Source organism: Lepidothrix coronata, unplaced genomic scaffold (genome assembly GCF_001604755.1).
Source record: "Lepidothrix coronata isolate B3197 unplaced genomic scaffold, Lepidothrix_coronata-1.0 Scaffold80, whole genome shotgun sequence".
NCBI lineage: Eukaryota > Metazoa > Chordata > Aves > Passeriformes > Pipridae > Lepidothrix > Lepidothrix coronata.
The window spans coordinates 3,533,574-3,553,255 of record NW_016690260.1 but is presented as its reverse complement, the minus strand read 5'-3'; the positions used below and the strand labels follow the sequence as shown (position 1 = coordinate 3,553,255).

The following is a 19,682-nucleotide window of genomic DNA, read 5'->3' as shown; positions in this document are numbered from 1 at the left end:
CCCCGTCTTCTGACAGCTCCCGCACACCCACACAAGCACGGTCACCAAGCCAGACGCAATTCTAGCCACCTCCACCACCGAGTTCATTACGGTGACATAACACATCCCCAGGTTAGACAGGAGCGGGGCAGAAACCTCCTGCAAGCACCTTCCAAAACAGCTGAATTCTAGAATTAGAGCTCTCCAAGGGAACCATTTTTCTGAATAACCCACAAGTAAGAGAGGTCCTCACCAAGGGATAAGGGGATAAATCTTGTTCCCGATCATCCATGTTGTCTGGTTGACTGGCAAGGATAGACAGAGGCTGTCAGATAAAGCAAGGAGGTGAGAGGCAGCTGAAGAGCGCCAAGATGAATTGCCTTCCACATAATTTCAGCCTTAAGAGCTTCTTTCTAGCATTCTCTACTGCTTTTGAACAGAAGTGACTCCATTAGTCATGCATGCATTTTCTTTTAGTCAAGTTCATTGATCTACAAAAGGTGGGGTAGGAAAGCTGATTCAAATTTGTGTTTATGGCAAGCACCATGCATTTGGAGATAGAACGCATGAAGTCTTGCTTCTGTCTTTGACTCCCCACCTAATAAATTCCGTAACATTTATTTCTGAAATGATGTTTTATAAGTTACTCAATATTTTTGGCACTTTAATGAATATGGATTGATTTTCTTCACATTTGAAAAGCAGGCTGAAGACTTTTGACTGATTTATGACATATAAAAACATTAAAAGTATGAACCTAGTGATGCTACAAATTGGGGGAGGAGTGAGGGGGTGGGGATGGGACACATAAACCCAGGTTGTTTGATACAAGAAACATTCAGCCTTTTTTTCTAAAGGATGCTACAATTATGATGACTATAACCTTGATTTCCAGAACTAAACCAGAATGCCTGCAAATGGTATTTGAACTACAAGATAGAGATTTCATGTGGAGACAAGAAATTTGACAGCCATTCAGTCCTGTGTTCATTATGGAGCCTCAAGTAATTGAATTACTACAGACGTGTATACAAGTCTCCAAAACCTAGTCAGCACAGGAAATTGCCAAGGGAGGTTTTCTAGACTGTTTTGGTAGACAAAATCTGAATTGAAAATGGTGTTCTACTCTTCTGGAAGTTGTAATGTAATGAGATCTATCAAATCCTTACACTCTTCTGAGGAAGTTTTCACCTCCTCAATCACACGGTCTCCGACAGGGTACTGGAACCTGCCTGTGGCTCCTGACAGGCTTCCAAAGCTGGTCAGCTGCCCTTACAAGTAGTACAGGCATGCTGGCAACAGGAACCTTCCAAAAATCTTGAACTGGAATCACTGCAAAGAGGACACGGTGCACAAACATGATGAGACTTCAAAGATGCTGCAGAAGCAAGAAGCTACCTTTGACTCACTCAGCTGTGTGTATGACAAAAATTAAGAGTGGTAAAAAATTCTGTGTATAGAGTCCAATTATTAAAAAAAAAAAAAGTAATATCTATGGAACTACCAAATGTTATTAACTAATATACCAAAACACAGAAAACCTGGACTGAAAACTGAAAAGGTCAGTAGCTGCCTTCACTAACCTTCTTGCAGTCTTGCCATCATATCAATCTTCAGCCATCAGAATAATTAAAGGCTTCTGCATAATATTTTTCTGTATAATGTTCCATCAGTGTTCTCCATTTTGCTTAGTTTATGTCATAGGGATGTTAGAAAAAACTTCACATTGTTTTTGAGGCTTTGAGAATAGTAGATGTGAATTTAGACACTCTTAAGCATACATTGAAAACATACTAACTGCTTGACATTTAATTTATACATTTGTGGGTACATCTTTAACAAATAAGCAGTTTGGGAAAAAAATACCTGTGAACTCATTATATCTTGTAGTGTGCCTTGTATTTCCATGTCTCAAATTTAACTGTGAAGCACTGATGCATCAGAAGAGGGATCTCTCAGATTTCTCCTTACAGGAAAATTTTTACAGATGGGGGGAAAAAAAAATATGATCTAAATGATAAAATCTATAATTACTACTACAAAGAGAGAGTATTTAAGAAGTCATGTGCTGAAAAACATTAAGACAGAAATGAATACCCCATCACAGTCTGTAGTGGTTATTTCCAGCAGTCGATCAACACTAGAACAAAGTAAGGCTGATTTCCAGTGAGTGCCTATCCTGCTTGTGGTGTCAAGGCTACATGTTTGGACCTTCATAATTTTATTCTCTTCCTCTACAAAGATGAGCTCTCACTAGACACTTCCCTCACTGGATCATTAACAGAAAACACACAACTCCGATCACTACCTGACCACACATTTCCAAAAACATACCAGAAGCTCTTTCAGTGAGATGATCTAACATAGAAAAAATAGAAATAAAATATAGAATATATAAAGATATAAAATAGTAATATAGTTATTAATTTATATATTATGATAGTTTGCAATTTAAAAATTTTAGACAGTTCTTTGCAGCCTGAAAACACCCCCATGCTACAAGTGAAATATTTTCAATAAGTAGCAATATTACAAAACTTTTTGTAGGCAAGATTTTTTGCAACCTGCACCTTTCCTGTCTTTAACACAAAACCTCCTACATGAGCTCTGTCCAGACTCAGATTTTAAATGTCAGTGTTGGAATTCCTTTAAATGCATGAAAACATTCCTTTAAATAAATACACTAAAGCTACCAGTTTAATTTAAAACAGCATCACTGTTGTCGATGTCAGATACCCTTAGACAGATCCAATTTTCTGCAAATAAAATGTACCAACTGACAGAATAATATTAGTTTAATATACTAGTTTAATAAAGCTATTCATTAAAGTGTGACCTAAACTATGTCTCAGATCAAAGGTTGCTCTTTCAGTTTGAGTTACTGGTTTGGGCACACTTTTAACACTTTTCCCCTAGCTGCAAACCATTCCTTTTCTTGGAAAATAGCTGTCAGCAGGTACCTCAGCCTCTCCATTAATTACCTGCAAAAATAGTTTTGTTCTGGCATGGTTTCCTGATAGTCTGTTTCAAAAGTGTAAGTAACTACAGTAAATTATAAACCTTACTGACCCCCAAAATACTGAAAAAAATGACAATTTTCCTATAAATGAGAGTTCAGAAAAACCTGCTGCAATGAGTCACCCAATAACGTCAACCGTCCCTAACAGACAATTACAAATGTTTTGCACCGAAGGGCTCTGCAACTCCAATTTTAGAAATATACTTCATATTTTAATAGTATTATAATGCAGTTTGATCCCACATTTACAAAAGTTGATGGAAAATCTGTGATAGAAATAGAACCAGGATTAAGGTGATGCTTAATAAACTAGCAAATATTTAATTGATTTAAATATTTTAGCCATGTATTAGTGTCAACAGCATTATTTACTTCATTGTCCTGTGGCTCAACAAAACATGTATGCACCAATTCTCAGGTCTGTTAAACAGCCATATCCAAAAATCACCCTCAGAATGACATAAATGTTCAAACTATCATTTCAAACTCAGAAACATCTCCTCCAATGTCAGAATGTTATTTTTCAAATTCAAAATTTTGAACACGTCTACAGCGAAATAAGGCACAGGTAGTTCACAATGCTTCTATATTTTATTACAGAAATTTTGATCACTCCTCTTTTGGATTAACTAATCTTCTGAACACTTCTCCTTTGTTCAGAATAATTTTCCATAATACACTTCTGTCAAAATGTGATGATTTATTTTTTTCGTGGAGGAGAAGATGGGTGAAGGGAAGAGATGAATGAATAATTAAGCAAGTATTTTTTTCTGAAAGCAAAAGAAGAATAAACAAATAAACCCTACTTTTTTAACATATGTTTTTATCAAAAAACCCTCACTACAATAATTTTCATTTTAATAAGTTTCAGACTGCTTTCTTTAATGTGAAGTTTTAAAATTCAATATGAGCACTTTAAAAAGTATGTCTTAGCTCAGTTTTGAAAAAAAGTTTTGATTTATTAAGTGGTACTTTATTAGTTGCATCTTGAGCATAAGTAACAAAAAACTTCCCTGTGTGTACATGTGCACAGCAAAAACCAAATATCACACACGGGCAGAGAGCTAATCAGAGAAGTCTGTGCCTGACTTTCAGAAGTTTACAAGCTTTGCAAGACAAACTTCTTTGTGATACTAAGTTTGTAGAGGAAAACAAAGGTGAAGGTGAATAGCCAGGCAGTAACACGTTCCAGTGTCTCTGCACTGCTGGTACATCAAACATACCAAACACTTTGTGCAGTCTTCTCTTCCTCTCTGAAAGCTCCCCATGAGCATTCTTCATTCTTGAACTCTCCAATTCCAACTAACTCCCAAAAAGCTCTCTTCCTGCTGCACACCCTCCCCTCCTCCTCTTCCTACCTGGCAAGCTCTGGTAGCACCAATGCATCAAAGCCACTGTATGACTTATCATCCAGCACACACTTCCTTCCATTTCTATTTTCATTATCTTCATTTTCTCCATTTCCCTCTTTCCAGGAATGAAGCTTCCCCTTCTCAGACCCCACTGTCCCAATTCCACCTTGCAGTTTCTTGCTTCATATCTATGACCATTTTATCTTTCCCCTGGATGACACTGCTGTGCACTCACTATTCTTGTCACAAATTCATGAACCTCCACTAATCAACCTTGCTTTTACCCCCTCTCTTTACAAATACTCCCATCTCCTAACACTTCACTTTTACTTCCCTTACAGTTTTAACTTTCTCGTCTCCATTTCTACTCGCATCCCACACCTGCTCCAGCCCTAATGACCCTCTCTATTTTTCACACCACTGCTTTCCAAACTAGAGTCAGTCTCCAAGTCTATTTCTGACCAGCAAATCCTCGCTTTACCACTCTCCAAATATCTCCTTTAAGGCTCTTCTCTTTCTTCTAGAACATGGATTAGCTGAGCTCACACAGGCAAGAAGCCTTAAGTGTATGGCATGTGCAAGCAGTCACAGATAGGAACAGATCAGAAGGGGAGATTTGTCTGCCTGCAGCTCTGTACCATCTCCAGGCTGGAACCACCCTCAGAGCAGGGTTCTGAGTTACTTATAATCAACACTCAGTAACATCTGGAATACTCTCTAAAACTTTTGGAACCAAGTATGTATACTGTTTCCAAAATTATCCATTAGCATTCAAAAGAGATACAGCCCATCTTTAAACTTGATTTACTCTGAGTACAGCCACCCTGCACATTTTAGTTATGCACAAATTTAATTAGCAAAACAGATACCAATTGGAATTAATTCTAAGTTCTGTCTGGGCAGTCTATATAGCCTGTTATATTCCCACGGCAATCAGACTGCCTCTGAGGTTCAAGTCATATTTTCAAGTTTAAAAGCCACTTAATTCGAATCTGAGATACTGATGGATGAAGAAGAGTCAGATTTAAGGCAAGGGGTAAACTGTATGTCAAGTTCGCACTGCAGTGAAGACAAACTCTCAGGTTTCACTTCATTTGGCCAAAGAAATCATAGTCAATCTTTATGAAGAAAATAATCTAAAATTATAGAAGGTCAATAAACACAAATGGTAACAGAACTTAACTTGGCAGTGCTACCTACATGAAGAATTTTTTTCTGTTTTTCTTGTTCAACTCACAGCTTAATACATTGCTTTAAGTCTTAATGTATACCAGGAAAACACAGGATATGCAAAGAGTCCAAGTTAATGTTGCTGTTGGAAACTTAATGTTTGCATTTCCTGGATTTTGGAATTTTAACTAGGTGAACAATACTGCATTGATTCTATTTTGGCATTTGCTAGAAATACCAAAGTATTTTTCTTTTTTTTCTTGTCTGAAACTGTATAAATCAGAGTTAAGCAATTTGATAGTGAACCTTTGACATTTTTTCTTATTCATTGATCCTCTCCAACTTACACATCTTGAAGTTTATTAGGAAATGACAAAGGTGCTATACAAAACAGTTAGCTGTGACAGCAAGTGTAGCTAAATAAAAGTGTATAAACATTTTTTAAAAATCTAATGCTTTGAAAAATAAAATATTGTGAATACAAGTTTTGATGCTGCAGTGCAAAACTGTACTACAGTAAAATGTTTCCTTGAGATCCCATAACTGAAAATTCCCTAATAGCACTGGAAAAGTTAATACAGGAATGTGCACTGTTCCCACACATGTCATATACTCTCTTACACTCCTGTAAGAGGGTGCATCCCTCTGAACTGAAAAGCTAAAATATCTAGGAAGTCTAAAAAAATAGATGGATGGAAGGTAACTGAGTTCAGCTAAGTGGAGCTACTTCAGGAGACATATATATTGTACAAAAATCGTAGTCACTGCAAAGTAACGGTCTTTTCAAGTACGTAATGATGTGTGTTCCTTGCAGTAGTATCCTTGAGATGGTAAGATACAGAACTGAACAGTGGCTATGGCACTCCTGGCTCCTATTTTAATAGATGACTTAAAGGTACAACACTGACAGAGGTGAGTTAAGGACTTATTTTTTAATCATCCTGCATTCTCAGAATTCAGAAATTCACTGGGTTTTGTCGTTGTTGGTTTGGGTTTTTTTAACAGCTAGGGTAAGACACCTGTCTCCAGTGCCACCTTTTCCAGTCAGGTTCCTACCCTTGAGAATGATGTAGCTGGAAACACTCAGGTGCTACCCTACCATATTTAAGTATCTACAGAACCATCCATTTTCTCTGAGGATTTGCAAGATTAATGAGGCTATGAAAGGAGAAAGGTTGAATAATGACAAACATCAAGGAAGCCTCCTCTCTCCTACCACTCCCTAGATGGATGGGAGGGAAGGGGAGGAAAGGCGTCACAATACATAGATCAACTGTAAAGCTTCTTTAATTCTCTTAAACTTCTCCTTTGTAAACTTAGGATGATTTTATAGGGCTTTGTGCTAAGTGACCATCAAGGACACACATTACTCTTAACAGGTGTGACAGGTGGGACTTAAATGAAGAGACCATACTGGAATTGCAGCTTACAGTACATCAACCATCGCTGTGGTGACCATTCCAGCACTACCACACTGACAGACAGGACATCTGCTGCCTGTGGAGGTTACAGAGCCAGGCAGCAGAAACATGGATACTGCACTCAGAGCAGAACCCAAATGGGCATCAAAACCAAATGCTGGGCTGAACCAAATTTTACCCGGACTTGAAAGACACCAGACAAGCATTTCTACAAGTATTCAAAGTAAGAGATTTTTTAATGTGATGAAATGAAAACATCCCCAAAAACTTCCAACTTACAGCACTCTAAGCCAGGAGAGGGAGCTCCTGCACTTTTTGTAAGTCAACATAGATTTCATCTTGTCTTTGGTAATAACAAAACAGCTCTTCTCATCTCACACCACACACAGGTCTATATATGGTTGCATAAAGAGCAAATATACAGAAGAATCCAACATGGAACTTTAAAATATAAAATGCTCTATTTATATGTGACTGATATTGATTAAAAAATTTGTTAAAATTAGCTTTATTTCCCCTCCTTGTAAAAATTCATTTTCACCTTACATAAACAACATTACTGAAATAATTGTCTGCAAACCGTTTAGTAAGTGAAATTATGTGATCTATAAACAATAACACAATAGGTATGAAAACCCACTGAATTTCCTAACAGCCAAGGGGTGTTCTTCCTATCTTTAAGTTAAGTAAGTTGAACACATATCTTGTCTTGAATGACAAGAAACAAGGACCTGGATTTTGATAATTTTAAGAAAGTTAGGAAACTGGAGAAGTGCCGACTAAAACAAATATTTGCAATTTATTACTGTAGAATGTTGCTGCAATTGCATTTTGTCAATTTATCTTTTTATGAAAGTGGTGTTTTTTAAAACATTTCAATCTAGAATAGTATGAATAAGGCACTTATTTTTCTTCTTTTCTAATCAGGATATATGACAAGTATTTCATAGATTTTGTGATCTGGTTTCTTACTATAGAGGCAGCATTTACTAAATAAGAGCAGACCACAAAAAAAGTCAGAGGGGACAAAACCACAAGTTTTCATAGTGTGCTCCATCAGAACACATTCAATATACCAGACTCATCACTGTGACACCAGTTACACTTCCTAGGTTGAGGGAAAATTCATGGAATAAAATCGATAAGATATTTAAAACATCTCACTATGGTGAATTTTTAAGTCACTTCTCTTCAAACTACATGTACATAGTGAAATGCCTGGGTTCCTGGTGTTGAACTAACACACCTTAACACTGGACATAACTTGTGCTTCTCTTTCAGTTAAAATGCCCAAGACTGAGCCAGCCCTTACCTTTATTGGTAATGGTCTTGTAAAGAATGTCCAACAAATTTATACCTATTGAAAGAAGCCAATCTGTGAAAATTCACCAGAAAGCACATGGTAGTTTGAAGAGGAAAAATGTCTAAAATGTAAGACACAATTTGTGGTGTATATAGGAAATCACGTATTTCCCTCCTGCAATAGCTTGAGTTCCAGGTAAGCTCTCGTTTCCCAAATCACATCCCTTTCTTCTATTTTGATCAAAATTCTCATCCTTCCAGGTTTCCCGACCAATGCTTTGATATATATTAACCTTGATATATGATTTCATATTCCATATGGTAAAAGTGACAACATTCTGTGTTTCTTTTCAGAGGAAATGAAGGAAATTTCTTCCGCTCCTTACTGATGACTGTATTAGCATTTCCCACACAGCTCTCAGCTTAATCAGAAATATAAAACCTAGCCTCATCATATTCCAGCAACCAATTAGCCATCTGGTCTATGTAACTCCTAATTTAACGACCTCAATATTCTTGAACTAATGTGCTGTGCTTGAAAACAGAATTGATTTACAGAGAATCTACTCATCAATGACAAAGTCAGTCTAACTGCAATAGTATTTTCTAAAATCTGGAAATTAGGCCTCATGATAGAGAAAAATGTTGCTCAAAATTTTCCCATTGCATCTTCTATGACCTTCAACTAGGGTGGTGAAGGAGGAGAGGAAGAAAAGTCATAAAGATCAAAAGCAGGGCAAAAGCAGCAGCAATATTTGCTGCCAAATTTCACATCACTGTCAGCTTTTACAGTATAGCAATATAATTATGTAGTATAAATTTCATGCAGTTTCATAACTACTCTTCTCTCACTCATCAGTAGGCTTCAGATTTGTGGAAAATATTAGAGTATAACTCTATTTTTCATGGTATGTTATTTGCCAAAGTATCACTGTCACAGCTCATTTCAGGTATGGCAGTATGATTAAAGAATACTAAGGGGGCTTTGACATGTAACTTTATTTTCACAAATATTGTAATTGTTACTCATAACATTATAAACTAGCTTAAACAAACGTTAGGACCTAGAAGTTAATTCCCTAGAAGTTATTAAGTGAATACCAGAAGATATTTCATCATTATGTAGCCCACCAGTTTGAAACAAAACAAAATACCACCTCTCAACTGAATGCAATATAGCCAGCAGCAGCCAGGGAGTGCAAAAGAAATGGAAGTACAGAAGCTCATAAGCTCTCTGGAAGAGTTTTTCAGTGTGCCCTAAATTCTTGCATCCAACAGCCCAATGGAAAAAGCAACTGAAGATAGAGAACAACAACACGTGGCCAGTGGTCTTTGCTGTTATGCAAATGGACTAATGAGTTTGATTAGCACTGGTCAGATAAAAGAGATGTGGGGCTTTTACTGCTTAACATTTGACCAAAACCTTAGAGATTCAAATTAATTTTTCAAAAGGAAACTCCTCTTCATTTAAATGTCAAGCATAGGTTTTGTTGTTTTTTTTGGTTTTTTTTTAAAAAAAGAAGTATTTTCTTTTGAAACTCTGTTTTGAAGATGTTGTTGGTCAAGAGATTCTTAGGGCCCAAGGCTGTGCTTCTCTGAGGTCAGATCCTCTGGTCATCAAAGTCTCTTGCCTCTGCCTTGCCCCTACCTAGCTGGGAAAGCAAGGTGGCAGAGAGAAGAAGAAAGAGAACTCTTTTCACACTGTTTTCTACTGTGAAAACAAGTAGGAACAAGAGAGACTCATAACTTCACAGTTTGTAGATACAAACCCAGCTTACTAAATAGCTTCTTTTTTTAAGTCCCACATCATACTACTTCAAGCCGGGAGTGTACACAAAACCAAACAGATAAATGATAATAACCAAATTCAAAACAAACAAACAACTCCCCCTCCAAGGGCTAGTCACACCTAAAATGTATGAGTAAGTACATGTAAATAATCACATAGCGCATTTTTGAAGATCAGTAGAGTGTGCTTCTGTGATGAATATGTATCTTATACATTGTCACAAAAGAGCATGAACAAGAGTTGTTCATCTCCCTCCTCTTCTGGCCACATGCAAAACCTCTTCAGGCCCTCAGGAACTACAAACGTACTGAAAAAATAATAAGAACTCTGAGTTTTAGGTTAGAAAGCAGTGAAAAAATCACAATAGTGAAAGAAATCACAGTAGTGATAGATGGTTTAAAAAGAATCTCTTTTGTACTACTATGCTTGAAAAATACAGAATAACCACACTGGGCATGCCCAGCCTTTAATCTCCCCACAGTAACAGGCAAGGAGAACAACAGGGTTTGCAGAATATCTACCTCACTAAACACCCTGTGATAACACTATCACTTTTAATACAAAAGCCATAAAATCTACAGTATGTCAAAGATCAGTTATTAGTAATGTCACAGGTGCTCGTGCAATAGTTATCGATGTGCAAATGCACAAGTATTTGATAAACATATTACTGCTGCATGAGGGGGAACTTAAAAAAGAGGTGAAGGGAGAAAGTGCCTGTAGAAATAACAAAGCCTCTAGTTGTCAATTTAACTCTGAAAAAAAGAATAAAATACACCAACTAGGCACTCAATAAGTTCTTCATAACCATGAAAAGCACCGAAACGTGCTGTTCTACACTGAGTACAGAAGCAGACAGGTCGAGTTTGAGCTAGGCACACCCTGGCCACCACTCTCCTCCCTTTGCTCTCTGAGACCCAAGGAGTTTGACAACTCCAGACACCAGTAGTGACCTGTCCAATCACTCTCTCTTGTAGCTGACACAACAGAAAGGAGGCACCCTGCTATCCCTGACCAGACACTTCTTGGAAGAGGCTTAGCAGGACTGTCTGTGATAAGCAGTTACACATTTCATTGTTTTTGTCTTATCTTTCAACCCCAAATAAACCCACCCTGGCCTGTGGGTTTAGGTCAGTCTGCAAAATTAAGTCTTCATGTCTGCAAGGGAGAAGAGTACGAGGCTAATGAGGAAAAAAATTGTCCTGGCACTCACTGAGAGCTGAAAGAATCCCTGAAAAGAAAGTGCAAACAAGTATGACCAGAGAATTTGCTATCAAGTTTACTTCCAAACTTTGCTAAAGACGTGCAATATCTAATAGCCTCACCATAAAAGCTGGCTTAGAAGTGGAAGGTGGCTCCTCTGATAAAAATCTAGCAAGTACACCTTGAAACAAGCTATGTTGCTCTCTGTTAGCACTGAGTTACCTAAGTCCATATTTTACAGTCATAAGTAATCATTCTCCCTGTATTCACACTCCCCAAAATACACCACATCTTGCTCATTGTACAGGACAATCCATGCTCACTGATTATTCCATCTGTCTTTACTCTCTTACATATTGGCCTTATGTGCTGCAAACAAATGCATTTCTGAAGACAGGGTCACCTTTTGCTTCTTCTGCATTTCCACACCACTTGCTCAATATACCAAAAGATATTGAAACATCAGAAGTTAATTCTCACTGTAAAAAAAAATTCTAAAGATAAGTGCATTTCAAAAAGACACCTGTTATTTTTAAGTACCTAGTCAAAACTGACAAAAAGCAAGAATCTATAAAAATATTCATGCACTGTAATTGTCTAAATTTCAAAATCTAACAACAGAATAAATTAAAATAGGCTCCAATGGACAGAGTTTGCTGAAGTATCACCCTGGATTACTAACAGCCCTTTTACATAGGCAGAGAATATTTTCTTTATTTCAAATTACTCAACTAATTCAATTCAATAACTAGCCTAAAATCCGAGTGACCCAGCAGGAATTTCAACATAGGAATGCTTGTTTTCATTTTCCTGTATACAAATGAAAAAGTAAGCACGATAGGAAGATCTGCTAGTTCTACTTTCTCAAAAGATAGCAAATTCAATGTATTCCTCTAAGCTATCATGAGGATTAGTATTTCACTTTTCTTAATGAAACTATATGGTTATATACTCATAAGTGTTCTCATAGGAATGCATACCTGAATTTTAATTGATATATAAAATTATTTATTACATTCTTTATATTTTCAATTCAACAATGACTTACTGGCTACTTGCACAGAAATTAAGAACAAAAATATTATTAGATTAAAAATTCACTAGTTTCCCTTTCTTCTTATCAGTAAAAGTACAAAAAAATAAGATAATTCATGTTAAGGTCTCCAAAGGCTTAAATTAAAATGTATGGAAGTACACTGTATAGTTCTGTGAGAAAAAAACATGGCATTAATTAAAAGGAATGAATGTCTTAAGAAAAAGACAAAACGTTCCAGGACAAATAAGATAAGAATCTGGAAATTTATTTTCAAGTAAATGCTAACATAAATTGTTGTAAAATCTGGTTATTACAAAACAGTTTGATTTACTTAACTTCTCTGTAGTATTACAGTTTTCATAGGTTTCCAAAATATTCATGCAAGGCAGCATCACTGTACTTAACCCCAAGTTCAAAGAGAAGGCACAGATGGGCTTAGGTCAGGAGCACTGATTAATTTGTACTGCCCTTTTTGAGATGGTCTAATATTTAAGGGCATTTTAATGAAGACCTATGAAGACCTACATGTGCAACAGCACAGTTGTGATGAACTTAAGCCTCTGCGGAACAGAGAGAGAGAATGTTTGGAAGCCACCTTCCAAAGATTGGCACTGGGAACTCAAACTCAAGTATGTCTATTTAGCAGTATCTTTAAAAGGTTTTAATTACTTAGAAACACTAATTAAAGTGTGATTAAATTCACTAGAACAACTCAGTTGCAGAGGCAGGAACACGATGCAGTTCTCTGTTCCAGTTTCCACTGCCTCAGCCACAGCCGACCTTCCCTTTCCCTTCCGCAATAGCTGTGACAGCCTGTCCTTGCTACAGCCTTACAACTTCAGTAACAACTGAGACTGAGACATCTGTTCCAAGAGCGTGTTGTGTCATGTAGGACCATCAAAACATTTATACAAAATGAACTCAATTAAGCTTCAAGTGCAAATCTTTAGAACTGCTCAATTTTAGACCACCTGACAACTATTCTAGTGATATTCTTTCAAATTTGGTTGTGAAGAAACAGAGTCTTCTACAGTCTTAATACAAAGCCCACATATATATTATCACGACAAACAATCAACACCTACGTGGGCTCATGAGCTGAATGAACTGGAGCTTTCTGAAACCCTGCAAAAATCCTTGCCACCGGTGCTTACAATAACCAACAGCAGTCATTTGCCACCACCCACAGAGACAGCAGCAAGAGGGCACTACACTTGGACCCCACAAAAACCGGCATTACCAGCTCTGCTATATATCCTTAAGGCCTTCTAAGCCCATTGATATTTGGCAGACCATGGATAATAAACCAGCTTAGCAGAAGGTGCAAAACCTGGCATAGAATCATAGAATCATAGAATCAGCTGGGTTGGAGCTCCAAGATCATCAAGTCCAACCTTTGATCCACTATCGCCGTGGTTACCAGACCATGGCACTAAGTGCCACATCCAGTCTCATCTTAAAAACCTCCAGGGATGGAGAATCCACCACTTCCCTGGGCAGCCCATTCCAATGCCTGATTACCCTTTCTGTAAAGAATTTCTTCCTAATCTGAAACATAAAAAGACAAAATTTCCCTGGCCTGCTCCTGAACAATACATAGATATTCCAAAACTTTGGTGTAAATCCCATCATCTCCATAGCTCTTCCTGCAATTGAAAGGAAATCTTTCCAAATTGAAGGAAAAAATGCAAATTTTTTTCCCGCATTTCCAAGTGAGAATACACAAATCAGCCTAACATTAGAAGGGGAGGAATATCTATATCCAGGTTTGTTTAGGCACAATAAACGTGCTGTCTTATTTGTTAGCTCACAATGTTTTCCCCACTTTCCAGAAACTGCATGTCTTCTTTAACAGACCAACTCAGAAAAAAACTGTCATGGACAATCAGCAGAAAGAATGTCACATTTAAAGTTACGAAAGGACAAAAAAAAAAAAGAAACAAACAAGGTGAAACTTGCTCTTATTAATCTGCAGAAGGTGCTGGGAGGCTGCCAAGTTAGTTAATCCAAATACACAAACAAGTTAATGATGACCTGAGGGAGCAACGCTGGATTTACACGTAGAAGGAAATTCCATGTAGGAAAAGGTTAAGAAACTCTATATACTTCAGAGCACTACGCAATTATTTCAAAAGCTCTTTAATTCACCAGATGGAACCATGTCACAGAGAAGCGAAGCCTTCCTAAGGAACCCTACTGGGGTCCCCATTCTCATCACAGGATGGGCATTCACAACAGAAATTTCAAAGAAGTAAAACTAAGAAGTCCCCTGGTTATAAGTGCTTTTGGAATACCCTACCATGCACCTTCTAAGGACCAAAATGGCTTATTGTGTTGAGCAAATTCACATGATCCAAACAAGAAATACTTTAATTTTTTAAATTATCAGAGTGTGACAGAGAGAGAAAATCATGACCTGTTCTGAGTTGGCATTCAAGCTGTAATTTCCATATTTTAATACCGGACAGTGGAAAGAAGGAAATATACTTGTTCACTCCTGGCAAAAAATTCACAGCCTCTCTGGGAAGAGTGAAATCATCCACCTTCTGAAAATGTTTTCAAACTTGACAGTGGGAGAAATAAAAAGGCATCACTTCCAGTTTCATAAGTAGAGAGATCAGTTTACAACCTAAAGATAGGATCAGACCACTAATATAAACATGGCTCAGAGAAGTCTACAAATCCACAGATAAACAATTTCTAAAATAATTATCATGTACTGCATTTGTCCTGCTTAAAATAATTCTCTAAAATCATCATAGAAAAGAACAAATATCTTACCACTTTACCCAAGAAAAAGAAAGATAACCCTTCCCAGTTATCAGAAATATCTGATATGAACAAAATCACTGTATGTCTTTTGCTCCTACATTCAATGACATTCATATGTTCCACTGCATTTTTATCTCATTTTGAAGATACAACAGAATGCAAACTGAACTGAATCCAGTACTGATGGTCATTTTATTATGAATCAAGTGTCTCCCCACCAAGGCAAAAACCCTTCTGCAGAATCAGGAAGTGCAGAATCCAGTTGCAGTAAGAGACTCCAACACTGCATTGAGGACAGGCTAGTCAGTAAGAACAACTGGATTTTCTGTCAACACAATGTTTGTATTGTAGGACAATCTCAAGTACACTCAAAAACAAATACACATTTTACATGCTGAACAATCACCCTTGTAAAATAGATCCAAATATTTATTATTTAAAAGGAGTCTCGCCTTTCTTCTCACTGCTACACCAGGCACTCCTTGGCTCAATTTGCCTTTAATACTCCTTGGCTCAATTTGCCTTTAATACACAGGCATATTCCAGTATTCTGAAGGCTATAATTCTGCTTACTACCCTAGAAGCAGCTGTCCCAATCTTCTGTATTTCATGAAATTCTGGTAATGATACAAGCAGGTTTGCTTTAGCAGTTGATAGAAGCACGACAAAATGTTCTGTTGAGATCTTAAAAAGGTACACCACACTCAATGAACCCATCAGACTTCTCCACACTTCCTAAATGTTTTCATCTATGTAGTTTTATTTGGTTGTGCAGAGAGACTCAGCTGTCATTCAGGTTAAGTTCATTTGTCACAAATCAGTGATATAATTGGCCTGTAGGAATGAAAAATTTCTTACAACAATACTTAAAATATTGTTTTAGTGAGTGTAAGACACCCACAGTCTGTTTAGGCAGCACTCATTAGCCAGCATCAAGTCTGAACTGCAGCTACTTAAAACAATGATCACTGGTCTTTCCTGGGAACTCTCCTGTCCTAATTCCCAGTACAGGGTGTGTACAGTAGGCAGGCTGAGCAAAATCTTGTCACCAGCTTGCATGCTCTACAGATGTCTCTTTGGTCCTACCAGGACAAACTGAAACCCAGGGATAATAGACTCTTCCATTCCATGTCAATTGTGGAAATGTTTGATCTGAACTTTCTTAGACTACTTTGATTTGATACTTTATGGAAAGGAAGCAAAGAAAAGTAAAACACCCGGGAAAGCAACTGACTTCTATTTTAGTAAAAAATTATAGATATTTAGCACTTATTTTCAGTCACTTATTTTAGGTTTCTACTAATCCAGAATGCATCTGCAATGCCATCACTACTCTCTCTGTTTTTCTGCTTTTTGATCCATTTGTGAATAACATGAACACAGCCGGAAAGTCAGCTGTGTGTCCTCAACATGAAAGCAAGTCATTGATAATCTAAAACTGTTTGATGAGCCAAGCCCACCAATCCATATTCTTCCACTCCTGCCAAAGGCTTGACACCACCTTCCTGCTCTTCAGGCAACTTCACATAGTGGATAAAAACAGTATCTAAGAAAACACCCCAAACTACTCAACACTTAGCCACACTAAATAGTGGCTAGATTCCCTATAGTACAGAATCCCATCTTCAGGAGAGCCAGCACAGAGTATCTAATACACACTGAAGATAACACAAATAAAAATTATTTCCTCCCCTACCAACCAGCAGCACAGCATCTGTTTGGGTCAGACTGACTCTAGACCATCACCACTAATACTGACAGATTCATAAAGTTGCTTGTTGAGCCCATTTTTTGACTCTTCAAAATATGTTGTGAAAATAAGTTCCATAACTTGTATTAAGTGTAAAGCATTTTTTTGCATTCTGTTCAGTACCCCAAATTCTCAGAAATAGTGAATAAACAATTTCCAATTAGTTTCCTCCCACTATTTATAATTATCTTTCATGTCTTCCTTCAAGCACTTCTATTCCAAACAAAAATAAGTTTATTTACTTCTTTTTCTTTTTTAATGGGAAAGCCATTTCATGATGTTCCCCATTTTTCTCTTTTCAATACACTGGCTAAATATCCCAGAAGATTTAGAATTACATCAGTCCTAAAAAAGAAGCAAATTTTCAAGCACTCACAAAATTCTGAGGGGTAATAATTTTGCCCAGGATTTTCGAAACAGGCTGCAGATTTTTGCACTTCTTTTCTGTCTGCACAGAAGCTCAGGATCATCACAGCATTTCAGCACATATGTAGGAATCAGGGCCCAACCTGCCCATACACAATAACTGGGTCACAGAATTCAACACCCATCTCATCATGAGACTTGCACCGGGTGATGGAACAGGGACACATGCTCCATTTCTGATTACAAGATGCTGCATCTCTTTTGTCTTTCCTGATTAGAAAAAAAGAATGAATCCACAGCCTCACCACCCTACTGCAGTTACCCTGGTCTCTAATTTTTTTAAGCCAAGCATTTTCCTGTCACCCAAACCTCAAAACCGAGCCTTTTCTTCATAATGCAATACAAAAATATGCTTTCACAGTAATATATGTTAAAAGAAAAAATTGTTTGTAAAGCCTCAGATGTGCATACACTCAATATTTTTCTATGCTTATCCCAGATAAAAGTGAAACAAAACCATTTACAGCAGGATGAGAGATGGCATCACAGTGCCAAGTACAGGAGCTCTAAACTAATTATGAAAGGAAGCACAATCAGAAAAACTGTCCTATGAATAACAACACACAGGTTGTCACAATCAGTCATCAGATATGAAATAAACATATAACCCCCCCAGTATTTTAGTATTATGTTTAAGCACAGATGTGTAAGTCCATTTTCCCTGACACGTCTGTTGAATATTGTGAAGAAAATGCAAGCTCCCCACCTGCAAATTGTGAACAGTCTAAAATGCAACATCCAAGATAACTTATTACAAAAAGCTGTCTCTCCAGAGTACATTTTATTCACGGCATAACAAGGAAATTGTTATTTTGAAACAAACTAAGTTCTGACACACATAATATCTAACTTAAAACCCTAGAGCTACCATTTGACACTTTCTTTAAGATGTTTCTGCCAAAGTAGATTTTTCCCTTTTAGGAAAGAAGATTTTAGTAAGTTCACACATTAAACCACAACTCTCCATCACATAATAAAGTTCTTCAAATTCAACACCTCCTTGAGTCAGTCATTACAAGTTGCACATTACAACCACTTCTCAATTGATCTAGAAATAAATACAATATTGACAAAAGTGCTAAGAAACACATTTTAGACAGTAAATTTCTGATAGAAAACAGGGAAAACCAAGATATAAAGAATTCAGAATGCTCATTAAAATGCCTTCTGCGATTACTCAATAGGAAGCTGAATACAGCTATTCACTGAAATTAACAAATTAAGTTTGCCTTCTTTTCTCTGAATTCCATTAATATACAGACATCATGATGCAAAAGAAATCTGCAGATGCACTTCTATCCATTTTTATTCTGTTTTGAACTGGAACGTCTCGTCTTTGACGATATATTTACAGAGGCACAAAAATGTGACTATTTCTGCCTTTCTCTAGATGCATCTTCTTTCATCTGTCTTACACGCTTACCTATGCTAAATTTATGACCAATTCCTGTATAAATTGGTAGGAGTTTATACATACTAAAAAGAATTAAGAACCAGGGTTTTTTTTATATGACTGTTCAGAAACAAATTATAAAATTCTGAGGTTTGGTTCTTATTTTGGTTTTGGGCCTTGTATAATTGTAGTTTCTAGTACAATCATGTCTTTATTTTCTCCATACCTGATCAACTTGACTATTTGAAAAAAGCAATTTAATTTAAATGTGGAAGATATTTGTATTGCTAAAGTAATTATATTCCATGTAAGAAAACAGTCAGGCACTTAAGCCCTTAGCATCTGTAGCTATCATTGCAGCTTGTGACTTCAGATCCCATGACTATGAAAGATTTGGGCTGGGCACATTGTGCATTTGGTCAACAGTTTCAAGGCAGATCCTTCAAAATTCTACTTGTGATTAAGATCTAATTCAAGGCCAACAAACTATGCACCGCCCACCTTTAAAAAGCTAGAAGAGTTTTAACTGCAACTATGGAATTCAGGTAAGTACCCTAAAAATTACAGTGCACGGGTTACTTGAAATCCAAAGTACCTGTGTGCTCTGAGCAGTCACAAAACAACAACCCAGCTACATGAGGTGATTGTGGGGCTGCTCTACACAACAGATACAGAGATCTTTCTCTCAGCACTCCACTGCAGAAGACAAGATCACTCTTAAGCTGGAGTCCATCTTGCCTTCTGGTTTAAAATACTCTCTTTGTATGAGATTTGAAGATTTGAAGGCAGTCATTAAGGGCTGGTTGGAGGTGGACCCCTGTGTATCAGCAGATTGCTGGTGGGTTAATGACAGGCAGGACAGGAGTAGACAAGGGAAGGACTTCGAAAGGGAGGTCTGGTGCCCTGTATGGAACTCAGTAAGAAAGAGGGATCCTGCAGAATAAAAAAAATTATTACATGATACAATTAACAGCCTTGTAAATTCTTTGCAGCAGAATCGTGTTTCTGAGAGAAGCAGAACCAGATGTTGTGTATTACAAGGCAGACGAATACTGCGACAACTGACAAAA

General features: G+C 37.2%; 1 protein-coding gene across 6 annotated transcripts in view; it reads right to left on the bottom strand.

Annotated features, from left to right (window-relative positions):
* Positions 1 to 19,682, bottom strand: part of MPP7 (membrane palmitoylated protein 7) — a 149,466-nt gene that overhangs the window by 111,188 nt on the left and 18,596 nt on the right. The window lies entirely within an intron of this gene.